The sequence below is a fragment of the Cervus elaphus genome, chromosome 11 (assembly GCF_910594005.1).
Source record: "Cervus elaphus chromosome 11, mCerEla1.1, whole genome shotgun sequence".
Classification (NCBI taxonomy): domain Eukaryota; kingdom Metazoa; phylum Chordata; class Mammalia; order Artiodactyla; family Cervidae; genus Cervus; species Cervus elaphus.
This window is the reverse complement of record NC_057825.1, coordinates 80,211,908-80,229,940: the sequence shown is the minus strand read 5'-3', so window position 1 is coordinate 80,229,940 and position 18,033 is coordinate 80,211,908. Positions and strand designations below refer to the sequence as shown.

General features: G+C 36.1%; 1 long non-coding RNA gene across 1 annotated transcript; it reads left to right on the top strand.

The window, feature by feature from the left end:
- Positions 1 to 2,222: 2,222 nt before the first annotated feature.
- Positions 2,223 to 13,626, top strand: LOC122702515. The gene is made up of 3 exons (XR_006343271.1): positions 2,223 to 2,232; positions 7,399 to 7,404; positions 13,397 to 13,626. It is a non-coding gene; the product is annotated as an uncharacterized LOC122702515 (long non-coding RNA).
- The last annotated feature ends 4,407 nt before the right edge of the window (positions 13,627 to 18,033 follow it).

Below are 18,033 nucleotides of genomic sequence, written 5' to 3'. Positions count from 1 at the left end.
TTGTAAAACAGGAAAGGCTACATCTAACTCTCAAAGGAAGTATGGAAATCACTTTTTTTTTTTTTTTAATTTTGTCTGTTCTCTCATGCTCCAGCCCTCAAACAATTTCATGGTGGTGATGACAGACAGTGGCAAATTCTAAGGAAAGGAAAACTTTCTCTGTGTTCAAAGAAGCTCTGATTACAAAGCCTTGAGGAAACCCCTTGCTCTTTTCTCTCTGTGTCTCCCTACTGATTTACCCCAAACATTGGACTGCTGTGGAAGTTCATATCAGAGTGAGGTAACTAGATCTTCAGAGAACTTGAAAATACTAGGAAAACTACAGAGAGGAAGAAGCTCAATAAAGTGACTCCATAAAGTTTTCTTTTTAGGTCCTGAGCATCCCCAACCTCCTCATGCAAAATCCAATCCTATTCTGCATATTAAAGGCATTAAGCTCTGAATTAACAAACCACCCAGCTAGTCTCCATTGGATGTAAACAAGACTTAGATTCTCATAACTTTTTATTTAAAATGTCCAGGTACAATTCAAAGTTATTTTACAAAAAAAATTATGAAAAATTAACTTGTATGAGAAAAGCCACTTATTAGACTCTTAACACCAAGGTGGCATAGATGTTGGAGTTTTCTGACAAAGACTTAAATCAAGTATTATACAAATGCTTTAGCAAGCAATTTTGAATACTGTTGAAGCCAACAGATAAATTAAAAATCTCATCAAAGAAATAGAAGGACCAAATAGTAATTTTTGAACCAAAAATCACAAGGACCAAAATAAAAAATTCATAGGATGGCCCTTTAGAAGGGGAACTGATAAACAAACTGTTTATGGTACAACATAAAATATTATTCAGTGCTGAAAGGAAATGAGCTATAAGCTATGACAAGATATGGAGGAACCTAAAATAAATATTACTAAGTGAAAGAAAACAATTATAAACCATATGATTCCAACTATATGTTCTGGAAAAGCAAAAGTATTGAGCAGTGAAAGATTAGCAGATATCAGAGGTTGGGGTGGAGGGAAGGGCTGAATAGGTGAAGCACAGGATTTTTAAGGCAATGAAAATACTCTTTATGATGTTATAATGATGTTATGCATTGATTTTTTATACAGATTGATATAAATTGATGATCGATACATGATTTAAATGCCATTGTACATTTGTCCAAACCATAGAATGTACAACACCACAAGAGAACCCTAACATAAACTATGGACTTGGGTATTACGATGTGTCAATGTAGGGTCATCAATTGTTATCAAATTTACTGCTTTTGTGTTGGATGTTGATAACAGGGGAAGCTATGCATGTGTGGAGCTGGTGATATATGGGAAATGTCTCTACCGTCCTCTCAAATTTTTGTGAATCTAAAGCTGTTCTAAAAAAATAAAATATGTCTGTATCTCCATTGTTGTCCTACAAATAGGTTCATCGGTACCATCTTTCTAGATTCTATACCTGTGCGTTAATGTACAATATTTGTGTTTCTCTTTCTGACTGACTTCACTCTGTACAGAAGCTCTAGGTTCATCCACCTCATTAGGACTCATATGCATTCTTTTTTTGTGTGTAGTTATCCACTGTATATATGTACCACAATTTCTGTATCCATGGGAGGGAGAGGATGGAATGAACTGAGAGAGTAGCATAGACACATATTTATTACCATGTGTAAAATTGATAGCCAGTGGGAATTTGCTGTGTAACACAGGGAGCTCAGCCCAGTGCCCTATGACAACCTGGAGGAGTGGGGTAGAGTAGGAGATGGGAGGGATGTTCAAGAGGGTAAGGAATTATATACATACATATTTGTAACTGATTCATTATGATGCATGGTAAAAACCAGCACAATATTTTAAAGCAATTATCCTCCAGTAAAAAATTAAAAAATATAATTTTTAAAATTAATAAGATGTACATAATATCAAGAGAGATGGTAGAAAAAATGACAGAATGAACTCAGAGATAAAGAATAAACTAGTGGTTACCAGTGGGGAAAGGGAGAAGGGGGCTGATAGGGGATATTAAGAAATACAAACGACTATGTGTAAAATAGATAAGCAACAAGAATATATCATACTGCACAAGGATATATAGCCATTGTTTTGAAATAAATTTAAATGGAATATAATCTACAAAAATATTGAATCACTGTTTACACCTGAAACTAATGTAATATTGTAAATCAACTACTCTTCAATTAAAAAAAAAATCCAGTGGATTTAAAGTTATACCTATAGATGGAAATATACAAACTGTAAAACAGTGAAGAGAAAAGTGAAAAATAGCTGTGATGTTCTACCATTTAGTAGTTGGAAAATGTACTCTAGATTCCTTCTATTTGTAGGAGACCAATTTAAGGACCTGGGAAGTTTAAATTATGCCTATAAAATAAGGAAATGATCTAAAATTTTGCTTCTCTAAGCCACCCAGCTTTATCTTAGTTCAGTTCAGTCACTCAGTCATGTCCAACTCTTGGTGACCCCATGAATTACAGCATGCCAGGCCTCCCTGTCCATCACAAACTCCTGGAGTTTACTCAAACTCATGTCCATTGAGTCGGTGATGCCATCCAACCATCTCATCCTCTGTCGTCCTCTTTTCCTCCTGCCCCCAATCCCTCCCAGCATCAGGGTCTTTTCCAATGAGTCAACTCTTCACATGAGGTGGCCAGAGTACTGGAGTTTCAGCTTCAGCATTAGTCCTTCCAATGAACACCCAGGACTGATCTGCTTTAGGATGGACTGGTTGGATCTCCTTGCAGTCCAAAGGACTCTCAGGAGTCTTCTCCAACACCACAGTTCAAAAGTATCAATTCTCCTGTGCTCAGCTTTCTTCACAGTCCAACTCTCACATCCATACATGGCCACTGGAAAAACCATAGACTTGACTAGACGAACCTTTGTTGGCAAAGTAATGTCTCTGCTTTTTAATATGCAATCTAGGTTGATCATAACTTTCCTTCCAAGGGGTAAGCGTCTTTTAATTTCGTGGCTGCAATCACCATCTGTGGTGATTTTGGAGCCCAAAAAAATAAAGTCTGACACTGTTTCCCCATCTATTTCCCATGAAGTGATGGGATCAGATGCCATAATCTTAGTTTTCTGAATGTTGAGCTTTAAGCCAACTTTTTCATTCACCTCTTTCACTTTCATCAAGAGGCTCTTTAGTTCTTCTTCACTTTCTGCCATAAGTATGGTCTCATGTGCATATCTGGGGCTATTGATATTTCTCCCAGCAATCTTGATTCCAGCTTGTGCTTCTTCCAGCCCAGTGTTTCTCATGATGTACTCTGCATAGAAGTTAAATAAGCAGGATGACAATATACAGCCTTGACATACTCCTTTTCCTATTTGCAACCAGGCTGTTGTTCCATGTCCAGTTCTAACTGTTGCTTCCTGACTTGCATACAGATTTCTCAAGAGGCAGGTCAGGTGGTCTGGTATTCACATCTCTTGAAGAATTTTCCACAGTTTATTGGGATCCACACAGTCAAAGGCTTTGGCATAGTCAATAAAGCAGAAATAGCTGTTTTTCTGGAACTTTCTTGCTTTTTCGATGATCCAGCAGATGTTGGCAATTTGATCTGTGGTTCCTCTCCCTTTTCTAAATCCAGCTTGAACATCTGGAAGTTCATGGTTCATGTATTGCTGAAGCCTGGCTTGGAGAATTTTGAGCATTACTTTACTAGCATGTGAGATGAGTGCAATTGTGCAGTAGTTTGAGCATTCTTTGGGATCGCCTTTCTTTGGGTGGAATGAAAACTGACCTTTTCCAGTCCTGTGGCCACTGCTGAGTTTTCCAGATTTGCTGGCATATTGAGTGCAGCACTTTCACAGCGTCATCTTTTAGGATTTGAAATAGCTCATTGGAATTCCATCACCTCCACTAGCTTTGTTCGTAGTGATGCTTTCTAAGGCCCACTTGACTTCACATTCCAGGATGTCTGGCTCTAGGTGAGTGTTCACACCATCGTGATTATCTGGGTCATGAAGATCTTTTTTGTACAGTTGTTCTGTGTATTCTTGCCACCTCTTCTTAATAACTTCTCCTTCTGTTAGGTCCATACCATTTCTGTCCAGCTTTATCTTAATCTGCCCTAATGACTGCTCCAGACATTATCCTTATCCCTTTTGTGTGGAACAACTGACTGGTTCAAAATTGGGAAAGGAATACAACAAGGGTATGTTGTCACTGTCTTTATTTAACTTATATGCAGAGTACATCATGCGAAATGCAGGGCTGAATGAAGCACAGACTGAAATCAAGATTCCTAGGAGAAATACCAACAACCTCAGTTATGCCAATGATACTGCCCTAATGGCAGAAAGCTAAGAGGAACTAAAGAGCCTCTTGATGAAGGTGAAAGAGGAGAGTGAAAGAGCCTCTTGATGAAGGTGAAAGAGGAGAGTGAAAGAGCTGGTTTGAAACTCAAAATTCAAAAAACTAAGTTCATAGCATATGGTCTCATCACTTCATGGCAAATAGAAGGTGAAAAAATAGAAGTAGTGACATATTTTATTTTCTTGGGTTCCAAAATCACTGCTGATTGTGACTGCAGCCATGAAATTAAGACACTTGCTTTCTGGAAGAAAATCTATGGCAAACCTAGACAGCATATTAAAAAGCAGAGACATTACTTTGCTGACAAAGGTACATAGTCAAAGTTATGGTTTTTCTAGAAGTCATGTATGGACATGAGAGTTGGACCATAAAGAAGGTTGAACACCAAAGAATTGATTCTTTTGAACTGTGGTGCTGGAGAACACTCTTGAGAGTCCCTTGGACAGCAAGGAGATCAAATCAGTCAATCCTAAAGGGAATCAACCCTGAATATTCATTGGAATGACTGATGCTGAAGCTGAAGCTCTAATACTTTGGCCACCTGGTGTGAAGAGCTGACTCATTGGAAAAGACCCTGATGCTGGGAAAGATTGAGGGCAGGAGAAGAAGAAGGTGGCAGAGGATGAGATGGTTAGATAGCATCACGAACTCAATAGACATGAATTTGAACAAACTCTTGGAGAGTTTGTGAAAGACAGGGAAGCCTGACATGCTGCAGTCCATGAGGTCACAAAGAGTCAGACATGGCTGAGTGAGCAACAACTGTTACCCATGGATAACATCATCCACATACCAGGTTCCTGATGGTATATAAACACCTTAGACCACTTTCACTTAAATTAGACCTTTCACCTTATGCTCATGTCTCTAGCTCTCAAACTCCTAGCTTTAATAGCTGTTTTTAGATCATTAGATTTTTGAATGGTATTAATACTCTTCTCTGATTCATTGCTTTCTGTGTCCCATTCAACTTCCATCTCTGCATCCTCATTTACTGTCTCAGAAGATAGAGTCTTTCTTATACTCAGGCTCTATGATCCCACAGGCTAAATTCTGATTTACCAGCCAAAAATAAATGTTCAGTATGGGCTGTAGTTTCCTGAAATGAAGTCTCAGAAAGGTTTATCCACTCAAAATGTGACCTAGGTTGTAATATCCTAGAATTTTGTCTATTCTGCTATACAAGGAATATTGAAGAAATTTGATATAGAATATCTTTTTTTGTTGTTGTTGTTGCTTAGCTTGTAACTTCAGAAATTAGTCACTTAATTTCATAGTACTGTTAAACATTAAATAAAACAGTACTGTTTTATTTCTAACTGATAGGTATTATACTTAAGCTCAAATCTCCATAGAATGACAAAATATCTCCTTAATATTTTAAGGAGACAACCTTTCCTAGGAGATATATTTTGTTACTCTCTTTTTAAGCTTTGGTTAAAACTCCTTTTAAAATCTCAGGTAAGCATTTTCCATTGATCCTCTTGGTCTTCCATCTTTTCTGATTCCTTTTTATTCTTTGGTCAACAATTTTCCAGAGACTTTTATAATAAATCTTTATATGAGGATAACATGAAATGTGAACTGAGAGATTATTTTTTCATTCTAATTGCTCAGTAATAGCATGTTAGATAAAGAATAATTTCTTATTATTTTCTGATCATTTGTATCCTCTGTGTTTTTTGTTAAGTAAGAATAGTCCTGCTAAAACCTGAAATTCTATGTGTGCTCCATAAAATGTCACTAGGATTAGCATGGCTGAAGCACTGAAATATTTGAAGAGCCTTTTTTTTTTAAGTGGGTTTTTTGTTGTTTCTTTAATCAGTTTTCCAGCTGAAAAACACATACAGAATCTACGCAGTTCTCTGGCTATACTTCCTCATCTCCGTGAATAAAGCAACAGACTATAGCACTAGTGGCTTGGTAAGAAATACTGTAATTCCCAGAATCCACAGTCCTTTCCTAGGTTCTATAGTGATTTTGGGAAGTCCAATTACATTAGGATGAAGAATGGTACAAGCACTTGCAAGGCCATGGTCTTATTTTATACAAGAAGAAGGCTTGAATTTTGATTTTGTAGTTATACTACTAGGTTAAAAATGTTATCTGGGCTATTTCTTAAAAACAACCATGATAACAACATCCCATCTTTATAACAGCTCCAAAATTGTTATTTGTGAATACGGTGTTATACAATTAGTATTAGTTCTTTGGTACACTGTTTTTTGAGCTATGTTCTTCAGACCAGATGGTCAGAATAGTCTGAACCCAACTCCAAATTGACTGAACCAGAATTTTTGTGGGTTTATGTGACTCATGAATTTACTTACACATTTTGCATCCTCCCAAGGTGATTTTTATGCCACTAGTTAGGCAGTCTTTATCCCTGGATAAGGGAAAGACTGTGTTTCAGGACAATAAAGATGATGACACATCATCATCAATGTTCTGTAATTAAAGTCAGAAGGAAGAGAATAACCATCCAAGACTAAAAAGGAAGAAATGACTTAAAATCAGTAAATATTTCACTTTCAGCATTAAAAATCATATAGTAGACCCAAAAGGGACCTTAGATTTATAGTCTAAGCCTTATAATATGACTGGGAAAACTGATAGCAGCAGCTATTATCTAGTCAGTGCTTACTACATGCTAGATATTATGCTAAGCACTATATAGGAGATATTTGATTTAACCTTTGTTGCTCAGAGAGTTGAAGATTTAAGATTATCAAGGTTGTTATCAGTAAAGCGACGCCAGACTCTAGATTTGGCTTAGGACCACATTCTTATTTTCCCTCACTGCTTCCTATTTTCTTACTGGGGAATGGTAGATACTAGCCAATTATATGTGCCTCTTGAAATGAGTTTCAAATACTTATATCACATCACATTTTCACAAAATGTTTGCCATCTACTTACCTTTTCATTTTTTCCTAAAGAATGAAGAAATAAAATTCTCTAAAATGTCATACTTTGACCTTATTCAAAGTCCAAGTACAAAGTATACTGTGTTAAAGTAAAATGACTAGGAAAATATCCAGATGTAAAGTTTTATGTGAAGAGTACCAAAAATATTGGAGTTAGTTTCCTTTCAATGATTGACTCTTAATTTTGTAATGAAGAATTATACATCGTGATCTTTAAGCAGTTATTTAATTGTACTTTCTGTGCTGTTTAGGTTCTGGAGCCAGCAATTTACTTGCTCATTATTTCTAGAGATCTGTTTGCATGTGGGCTGTGTGCATATGTTTCATCCAGTCATTTGTCAAGCATTCTTATATTTTTCTATCTCCTATAATACTTGTCATTTATGTTAAGTCTACATGAATTTGTAAGATAAAAAAGCTGCATCTTCCCTTATATTCTCTTGTGACAGACTTTGGGCACGGGGAGGAAATAGTTCCGCCTTAGGCCCCCATCCTTTTCAGCAAAATGGCCAAATAGTTTAGCATTACTGAGCTGTCATGGGCTAGTCCTGCTGCTGCTGCTGCTAAGTCGCTTCAGTCGTGTCCGACTCTGTGCGACCCCATAGACGGCAGCCCACCAGGCTCCCCTGTCCCTGGGATTCTCCAGGCAAGAACACTGCAGTGGGTTGCCATTTCCTTCTCCAATGCATGAAAGGAAAAGTGAAAGTGAAGTCTCTCAGTCGTGTCCGACTCTTAGCGACCCCATGGACTGCAGCCTACAAGGCTCCTCAAGGAAAATGAATAACTTATTCTTTTTTCAGAAGTCTTTAGTTTGAAAATTGACTTTTTTTTCTTAAAGATTATTGACCATAAATAACTCATCTTTTCATATGTTTTAAAATATATGCTATATTTCATATGTTGAGAGATATGACATGCGGTAAGTATTTCCCCATGCTTTTGCAAAATTTCAAAATATTTGTGGGAAAGAAGAATTTGCAATTAAGAGAATAACAATTATTTTCCCTTTTTTCTTTTTTTGGATGAAAAGAACAAAGGAGTATGGGGATACATCTGATTTTTTCCATTAGATCCCTAATACCTTTATATATAACACATGTATGACATTAATAAAATTGATTAAAAATTATAGACATATAAATATGGTTTAAATATTGACATTTCAATTAATAGATTACTATTCATTTTAGAAGTGATTATTCTATTGTAGCTCAACATTGTCCTCTGGCGATTTCAACAAGAAAATGAGGAAACTAAAGCATATTTCCTACCATGTATTCGCTCTACACTTGGTTTCAACCAAAATAAGTCTTATTTAATTACACACAGTTTTGCAGACCAGAGCTGCTGTTTTTCTCTCTACTCATTTTTTCATGTCTTCCCATAAATATTCTCTGAATGTAAAGTGCCTGACTGCATTTAAGAGCATTGAAACACTTGCCCACACTGCAACCCTACACACCATTAGGTAGAAAGTATTATAGCATTGCTAAATTTGCAAAAGCCTGAGTAATTTAATTTGATTCAAGTTCACTTTTAGATATGATCTATGATTATATTTATATATTATATTGAACACATATTCATTTTATTTGCCTCCAGTATACACAGCACATTTGTACTAGAAGAGTCATGCATCTATATACAAACCTTTAATATTTTTCAATTGCTTGCTAGTTTATATTCAAACTGCTTAGTTTAATAATCAAAATCTCTTATATTCTCGTCCCAGCCTACATTTCATGCTTATTATTCCTGTGTACCCGATGTTCCATTCAATCTGGTCAGTGAATTGAGTCATCTTTACATTAGTCACTCAGTCATGTCTGACTCTCTGTGGCTCCATGGCCTCAGTCGTGTCCAGCTCTTTGAGACTCCATGCACTGTAGCCCACCAGACTCCTCTTTCCATGGGATTTTCTAGGCAAGAATGCTGGAGTGAATTGCCATTTCCTTCTCCAGGGGATCTTCCTGACCCAGGGCTTGAACCCTGGTCTCCTGCATTGCAGGTATATTCTTTACTGCATGAGCCTCCAGGGAAGCCCCTCTTCCCACGTGGTTGTCTTAAACATCTGCTTTCCCATCAGTTCACTTCAGTTCAGTTGCTCAGTCATATCTGACTCTTTGCAACCCCATGGACTGAAACATGCCAGCCTTCCCTGTCCATCACTAACTCCTGGAGCCTGCTCAAACTCATGTCCATCCATTTGGCGATACATTCCAACCATCTCATCTCCTGTCATCCCCTCCTCCTCCTGCCTTCAATCTTTTCCAGTGTCAGGGTCTTTTCCAATGAGTCAGTTCTCATGAGGTGGCCAAAGTGTTAGAGCTTCAGCATCAGTCCTTCCAGTGAATATTCAGGACTGATTTCCTTTAGGATGGACTGGTTGGATCTCCTTGCAGTCCAAGGGACTCTCAAGAGTCTTCTCTAACACTACAGTTCAAAAACATCAATTCTTCAGTGCTCAGCTTTTTTTATAGTCCACCTCTCACATGCATACATGACTACTGGAAAAACCATAGCTTTGACTAGGTGGACTTTTGCCGGCAAAGTAATGTCTCTGCTTTTTAATATGCTATCTAGGTTGATCATAGCTTTTCTTCTAAGAAGCAACTGTCTTTTAATTTCTTGGCTGCAGTCACCATCTGCAGTGATTTTGGAGCCCAAGAAAATAAAGTCTGTCACTGTTTCCATTGTTTCCCCATATTTGTCATGAAGTTTTTAATACAAGGACAGATTTTTTAAAAATCCTTTTCAAATTCAGTTATTAAAAATGCACCATGGAACTCAAACTAGATGACCCAGATTTTTTGTAGTAACCTGGTTTCCCCTATGATTTTTTAATTTTACTTTATTAGAAACTGTAGTTAAGTATTATAGTTATGAAAAAATCAAGTGTTACATAAAGGATCTGTGCAGACCAATAGGAATCTGAGTTTTTAGGTTAAACATGCTTCCAAGAGTGAAATTCTGTAATGATCCAACAGCATCACCTGACCTACATAATTTACCAAGGTGGGCATTTGTGGGGGTGGGGGATCAAAGTCAGTGCTCTCCTCAATTCACCAAAGGGAGAAAAACTACTATTTATTTTGTCTATTCAGAAAAACAAACAAGCAAACACAATAGGTTCTATTCTCAGTGATCAAACACAAGTCACAAAAGTAACAACAACACTAAAGAGGTTTAAAAAATTCACAATTTAGAGAAGATTCCTGAAAGTACTCTCTGAACTAAATGAATGCCAATGCATTCATTTACAAACTTAAACATCAAAAGTAAAAAGCAGCAACCTCTTTTTATCTTAGTGGAAAATGGATCTCATTTCAGTACTTTTTGTTTTCAAGTTTTTTTTAAAGTTGGTACAAACGTGTGTGTGTGTGAACAAGTGGCAAGTGAGTTAGCAAAGTGTCAGCTCCATGAATTTAAAAAAAGCTCCCATAGAAGATAATATATTACTTATATAAAATGAAAGACTATGTTGTTCACTTGCTTTAGGTCTTTTTTTTGTTTTTCTGATGTCTCAGATATAATGAAATTATCTGCAATGCAATATCTTTGTGATGGCTATATATCTAATTACTTCTGAAGAGCCTCTCTTATAAGTGGAAGACTAATTATTTCTTGAGTTTGGAGATTCACTAAGGAAAAGTACACTCAGTCAAACCATATTGTCTTAAGGAAAGGGGAGATAATTTACCAAAGTAATGCAAGGGGAAAAGAGAGTGATGAGAGGAGGAAAAAGAGAAGTGAAGATAAGTAAACTAATACTTCCACTTAAAAAATATTTCCTCCAAAAGTAAAATGCATCTTTCTTGGGGAAAAAATCTCATAATGAGAACTCTTTGCAAGTGTTTGAGTCATATTATAGTTTGGACTTTAATTGAAAATAGATTTATACAGTTTCAGTGTGTATTATGCCCTCATCTGTGGAAGGTGATTTCATTTTTAATACCCTCTCTGTTCCTCAATGATACTCAGTCTACCATATACATTATTTAAATTTAACAGAAGCCTGTCTTTATAAACCATCTTCTCTATAATGGTTAAAATCAATAAGAAAGTAAAATATTCAATATTTATATAAAGAAAGGCCATGGCCCTTAAGTTCTTAGGTAACTAAAGCAATGATATTGCCATTAATATTGCTTCAAAGAAATAAGCAAACATGGATGGAGCCTGAAGGCTGGACAACATTCTGACTCCCTATTAGTTAATAATTAAAACAAAATAATAGCAAAATTTCAAGGCATCACAGGACTGGTGAAGAACTCCCTTCATAGTGGAAAGTAGGTTCAAGTGTGTCTTTCTCATCACTAGGCAAAAAGAAGCACATTAGGAGGAGGAACATCTGTTTTGGTAGCTGAGAAAACTAGAGTTCCTTAACACCCACTGCTGAAATTGAAGGGCTGTGGATTCTGGCTGATTCATAGAAAAAAAGGAACTCCACATCTTGGAAATAATTGAGAACAGTGATAATGCAATTTTGTTTTAATTTCTCCAATGCATCTAACAGAATTTTGCTTACGAGAAATCAATAAATACATGCTGATGGAATGTATGTGCTAGTGCTTCTATGGTCGCTGGGCTTGAGTTATAACAGCTCGTTTATGCACAGTTCATTCCTATTTGCTGCCATTGATTTGCCGGTTTTCTTTACTGCCTCATCTGGCATCTCCTCCTCAAACTTTTATTGCTCATTTTCCCTTTCTTACTTGTCATTTCTGATACTTTAATCAATCATTCCAGTTAATCAGTCCGGCCTGGAATTTACTATTAGGAATTTATATGAGCTGAGTAATTGGCAGATTTTACTTTGGCAAAGTCCCTGTGTATTGGGAGACTGAATCTACAAATGGACAATGACTGGTCTATACCTGAAAATAGAATGCTATTCCACATCTTCTGCAGCAACTAGCCTGGGAAGTCAAGCCACCATCAATGCAGCAATCTACCCAGAATAGTTAGGACCTCATCAGTAACTGTCAGCTTTACTAATTTTTGCCCCCCTTTCTTTTGTCTAATTTGGCATTAACCAGAGAAAGCCATCTATCTCCACAAACCAACCACAGAGGATAGCTCACTTCTCTTGACCTGACTCGAATTTCCTCATGCCAGCAAACCTCCATGTAAAGCATACTTCAAGGCTTCCCCTATTTACCCTATAAAGCTTTCCTACTTCCATAACTACCTTTAAGTCTCTGCCCAATGCAAGTGATGGTGTCCCACTTCCTTGCTATAGCAAGCTATAATAAATAGCCTTTGCTTGTCCTCTTTTGTGATCTTCATTTATTCGCACAGAATTATCTCTCCCAGTATTTATATTGCAAACTTCCAATTTATAATTTATAAAGGAATGTTTTGCTTCTGTTTGAAATGTAAGTCAAATAGTGGGGAAAGAATTGTTTGGATTCTTGAAAGAAGCTTGAGACCAGTGATGGTGCAGCTCTAATTTCTATAGACAATTTACCAGGACTTGTTGATAGGAGAAAGTCTTGAATCTTTTAAAAAGTATGATGGTATTTGGCAACCAGACTGAAACTCTGGTTGACTGAAATAACTCTCTGCTAAACAGTTATTTTCTATCTCTTGCCTGTCTACTGTAAATGGAAGACAGTTGCTTTTTTTCCCCACCTCTGCAGCAAGAATTCAAAATGAGCATAAATTCCCTTCTAGGATTGTATTATCTTATATTTAAGAGTATTTGTGTTTTTTTTCATTGTGTATGATATTTTGGAATATTATGAAGAAGCTGAAGATCAAATAACTTAAATGTTTTAATCAAAAGTCAGAATTGGTAGGTACTGGATTCATGGGTGAATCCATCTTGCTCTGACTTTCCAGATTGTTTGCTTTCTTCCAAAGCATATAATTCCTTTTTTATTATCTCTCTTATTTGGGTAATTGTCACTTCTTTGTGGCGACTGCTTGAATGATTCAGGATAAAGATGTTCAATATAGGTTTAATGGATAACTAAAAGAAACAATTTTTGTTTTATTTTATTTTTAAATTTAAAGTCTCCAAAGACAGGAATCATCTTCTTGTTCTATAAGACCCTAGAATAATTCATAGTCTATGCCTTGTCTTTTTTTTCCCCATGTTTTAAATCTTGATGGCAGTTTTTTATTTTTATTTTTTTTTTGTCTTCCCAATTATTTTTATCAGTTGGAGGCTAATTACTTTACAATATTGTAGTGGTTTTTGCCATACATTGACATGAATCACCCATGGAATTACATGTGGTCCCCATCGTGAACCCCCCTCCCACCTCCCTCCCCATCTCATCCCTCTGGGTCATCCCAGTGCACCAGCCCCAAGCACTTGTCTCATGCATCCAACCTGGACTGGCGATCTGTTTCACACTTGATAATATACATGTTTTAATGCTGTTCTCTCAGATCATCCCACCCTCGCCTTCTCCCATAGAGTCTAAAAGTCTGTTCTATACATCTGTGTCTCTTTTTCTGTCTTGCATATAGGGTTATCATTACCATCTTTCTAAATTCCATATATATGTGTTAGTATACTGTATTGGTGTTTTTCTTTCTGGCTTACTTCACTCTGTATAATGGGCTCCAGTTTCATCCATCTCATTAGAACTGGTTCGAATGAATTCTTTTTAATGGCTGAGTAATATCCCATTGTGTATATGTACTACAGCTTTCTTATCCATTTGTCTGCTGATGGGCATCTAGGTTGCATCCATGTCCTGGCTATTATAAACAGTGCTGTGATAAACATTGGGGTACACGTGTCTCTTTCAGATCTGGTTTCCTCGGTGTGTATGCCCAGGAGAGGGATTGCTGCATCATATGGCAGTTCTATTTCCAGTATTTTAAGGAATCTCCACACTGTTCTCCATAGTGGCTGTACTAGTTTGCATTCCCACCAACAGTGTAAGAGGATTCCCTTTTCTCCACACCCTCTCCAGCATTTATTGCTTGTAGGCTTTTGGATAGCAGCCACTCTGACTGGAGTGTAATGGTACCTCATTGTGGTTTTGATTTGCATTTCTCTGATAATGAGTGATGTTGAGCATCTTTTCATGTGTTTGTTAACCATCTGTATGTCTTCTTTGGAGAAATGTCTGCTTAGATCTTTGGCCCATTTTTTGATTGGGTCATTTATTTTTCTGGAATTGAGCTTCAGGAGTTGCTTGTATATTTTTGAGATTAATCCTTTGTCTGTTTCTTCATTTGCTATTATTTTCTCCTGTTCTGAAGGCTGTCTTTTCACCTTGCTTATAGTTTCCTTTGTTGTGTAAAAGCTTTTAAGTTTCATTAGGTCCCATTTATTTATTTTTGCTTTTATTTCCAATATTCTGGGAGGTGGGTCATAGAGGATCTTGCTGTGATTTATGTCGGAGAGTGTTTTGCCTATGTTCTCCTCTAGGAGTTCTGTAGTTTCTGGTCTTACATTTAAATCTTTAATCCATTTTGAGTTTATTTTTGTGTATGGTGTTAGAAGGTGTTCTAGTTTCATTCTTTTACAAGTGGTTGACCAGTTTTCCAAGCACCATTTGTTATAGAGGTTGTCTTTTTTCCATTGTATATTCTTGCCTCCTTTGTCGAAGATAAGGTGTCCACAGGTACGTGGATTTATCTCTGGGCTTTCTATTCTGTTCCATTGATCTATATTTCTGTCTTTGTGCCGGTACCATACTGTCTTGATGACTGTGGCTTTGTAGTAGAGCCTGAAGTCAGGCAGGTTGATTCCTCCAGTTCCATTCTTCTTTCTCAAGATTGCTTTGGCTATTCGAGGTTTTTTGTATTTCCATACAAATTGTGAAATTATTTGTTCTAGTTCTGTGAAGAATACCATTGGTAGCTTGATAGGGATTGCATTGAACCTATAGATTGCTTTGGATAGTATACTCATTTTCACAGTATTGATTCTTCCAATACATGAACACAGTATATTTCTCCATCTATTTGTGTCCTCTTTGATTTCTTTCATCAGTGTTTTATAGTTTTCTATGTATAGGTATTTTGTTTCTTTAGGTAGATATACTCCTAAGTATTTTATTCTTTTTGTTGCAATGGTGAATGGTATTGTTTCCTTAATTTCTCTTTCTGTTTTCTCATTGTTAGTATATAGGAATGCAAGGGATTTCTTTGTGTTAATTTTATATCCTGCAACTTTACTATATTCATTGATTAGCTCTAGTCATTTTCTGGTAGAGTCTTTAGGGTTTTCTATGTAGAGGATCATGTCATCTGCAAACAGTGAGAGTTTCACTTCTTCTTTTCCTATCTGGATTCCTTTTACTTCTTTTTCTGCTCTGATTGCTGTGGCCAACACTTCCAAAACTATGTTGAATAGTAGTGGTGAGAGTGGGCACCCTTGTCTTGTTCCTGATTTTAGGGGAAATGCTTTCCATTTTTCACCATTGAGGATAATGTTTGCTGTGGGTTTGTCATATATAGCTTTTATTATATTGAGGTATGTTCCTTCTATTCCTGCTTTCTGGAGAGTTTTTTTAATCATAAATGGATGTTGAATTTTGTCAAAGGCTTTTTCTGCATCTATTGAGATAATCATATGGTTTTTATCTTTCAATTTGCTAATGTGGTGTATTACCATTGATTGATTTGCAGATATTAAAGAATCCTTGCATTCCTGTGATAAAGGAATGCATGACCCACTTGGTCATGATGTATGATTTTTTTAATATGTTGTTGGATTCAGTTTGCTAGAATTTTGTTCAGGATTTTTGCATCTATGTTCATCAGTGATATTGGCCTCTAGTTTTCTTTTTTTGTGGCATCTTTGGTTTTGGAATTAGGGTGATGGTGGCCTCATAGCATGAGCTTGGAAGTTTACCTTCTGCAATTTTCTGGAAGAGTTTGTGTAAGATAGGTGTTAGCTCTTCTCTAAATTTTTGGTAGAATTCAGCTGTGAAGCCATCTGGTCCTGGGCTTTTGTTTGCTGGAAGACTTCTGATTACAGTTTCGATTTCCGTGCTTGTGATGGGTCTGTTAAGATCTTCTATTTCTTCCTGGTTCAGTTTTGGAAAGTTATACTTTTCTAAGAATTTGTCCATTTCTTCCAATTTTATTGGCATAGAGCTGCTGGTAGTAGTCTCTTATGATCCTTTGTATTTCAGTGTTGTCTGCCTTGCCTTTTTGATATAATTGCCAGCCTAGCATTTTAATATAATTGAAATCAAGTATTGCAATTTGCAACAAGTTATCAAAAACTGTATAGCCAAAGTGCATGTCTCAATAAGATGTTTCAGTGATTGTGAGGTTATAGGCATATTCCATTCATTGTTATTGTGGACTGAACTAGAAAAATCTGGTTAATATTATACCATTGATTATAGTCATGAATCACTATGCAAAAGCCTAAGAGTGGCAAGATATCCTCAACATAAGCTAGAAATATGAAAGACTGTTCTTCCATGAAAACCTGAGAAAATTAAAGATTGACTGAAAAGTAAAACTTTTTATTCTATAATCTATTTTATGTGTATTAATCTATATCTGTTAATCTCATAAATCTAATTTATCTCTCTCCTTTCCTTTTCCCTTTTGATAAACATAAGTTTATTTTCTATGCCTGCGAGTCTGTTTTTATTTGGTATATAGATTCAAATTATTATATAGATTTGTATTATTTTTTTAGATTCCACATATAAGTGATATAGTATAATATTTGTCTTTATCTGAATTACTTCACTTAAGATGGTACTCTCTAGGTACATCCTTATTACTACAACTGACAATGTTTTACTCTTTTACATGACTGAGCAGTATTCCATTGTATATACATATATAATATAAAATATCTTAAATCAGTCATCTGTTGATAGACACTTAGGTTGTTTTCACATCTTGACTATTGCAAATATTTTTGTCATGAACATTAGGGTGCATATACCTTTTTGAATTAGAGTTTTCATCTTTTCCAGATATCTGCCTAGGAGGGGATTGCTGAGTCATATGGTAGCTCTATTTTTTTTTTTTAAGAAACCTCCATACTGTTCCATAGTGGATTTACCAATTTACATTCCCACCAATAGTGTAGAAGAGTTCTTTTTTCTCCAGACCCTGACTAACATTTACTATTTGATGATGGCCATTCTGACCAATGTGAGGTGATACCTCATTGTGGTTTTGATTTGTATTTCTCTAATACTTAGTAGCATTGAGCATCTTTTTATGTGTCTTTTGACCATCTATATGTCTTCTTTGGAGAAATGTGCACTTAAGACTTCTGTGCATTTTTTTTGTTGGCTTGTCTATTTTTTTGACATTGGATTGTATGAGTTGTTTGCATATTTTGGACATTAACACCTTGTAGGTCACATCATTTGTAAATATTTTTTCCCAATCTATGTTGTCTTTTTGTTTTGTTGATGGTTTCCTTAGGTACCATTTGGTTTCTTTTGTTTGTTTGTTTGTTTGTTTACTTTTATTTCTTTGGCCTTGGAAGACTGATTTAAGACAATATTGCTACAGTTTATATCTTAGAATGCTTTCCCTATGTTCTCCTGTAGGAGTTTTATGGTGTCCTGTCTTATATTTAAGTCTAAGCCATTTTGAGTTTATTTTTGCATTAATATATGGTGTGAAGGAGTGTTCTAATTTCACTATTTTACATGTAGCAGTCTAGGTGTTTCAACAGTACTTGTAGAAGAAACTCTTTTCTCCATTATATATTCTTGCCTACTTTGTTGTGGATTAATTGACCATAGTATTTGAGTTTATTTCTGGACTCTATTCTGTTCTATTGATTCTGCATTGCCGGCTTG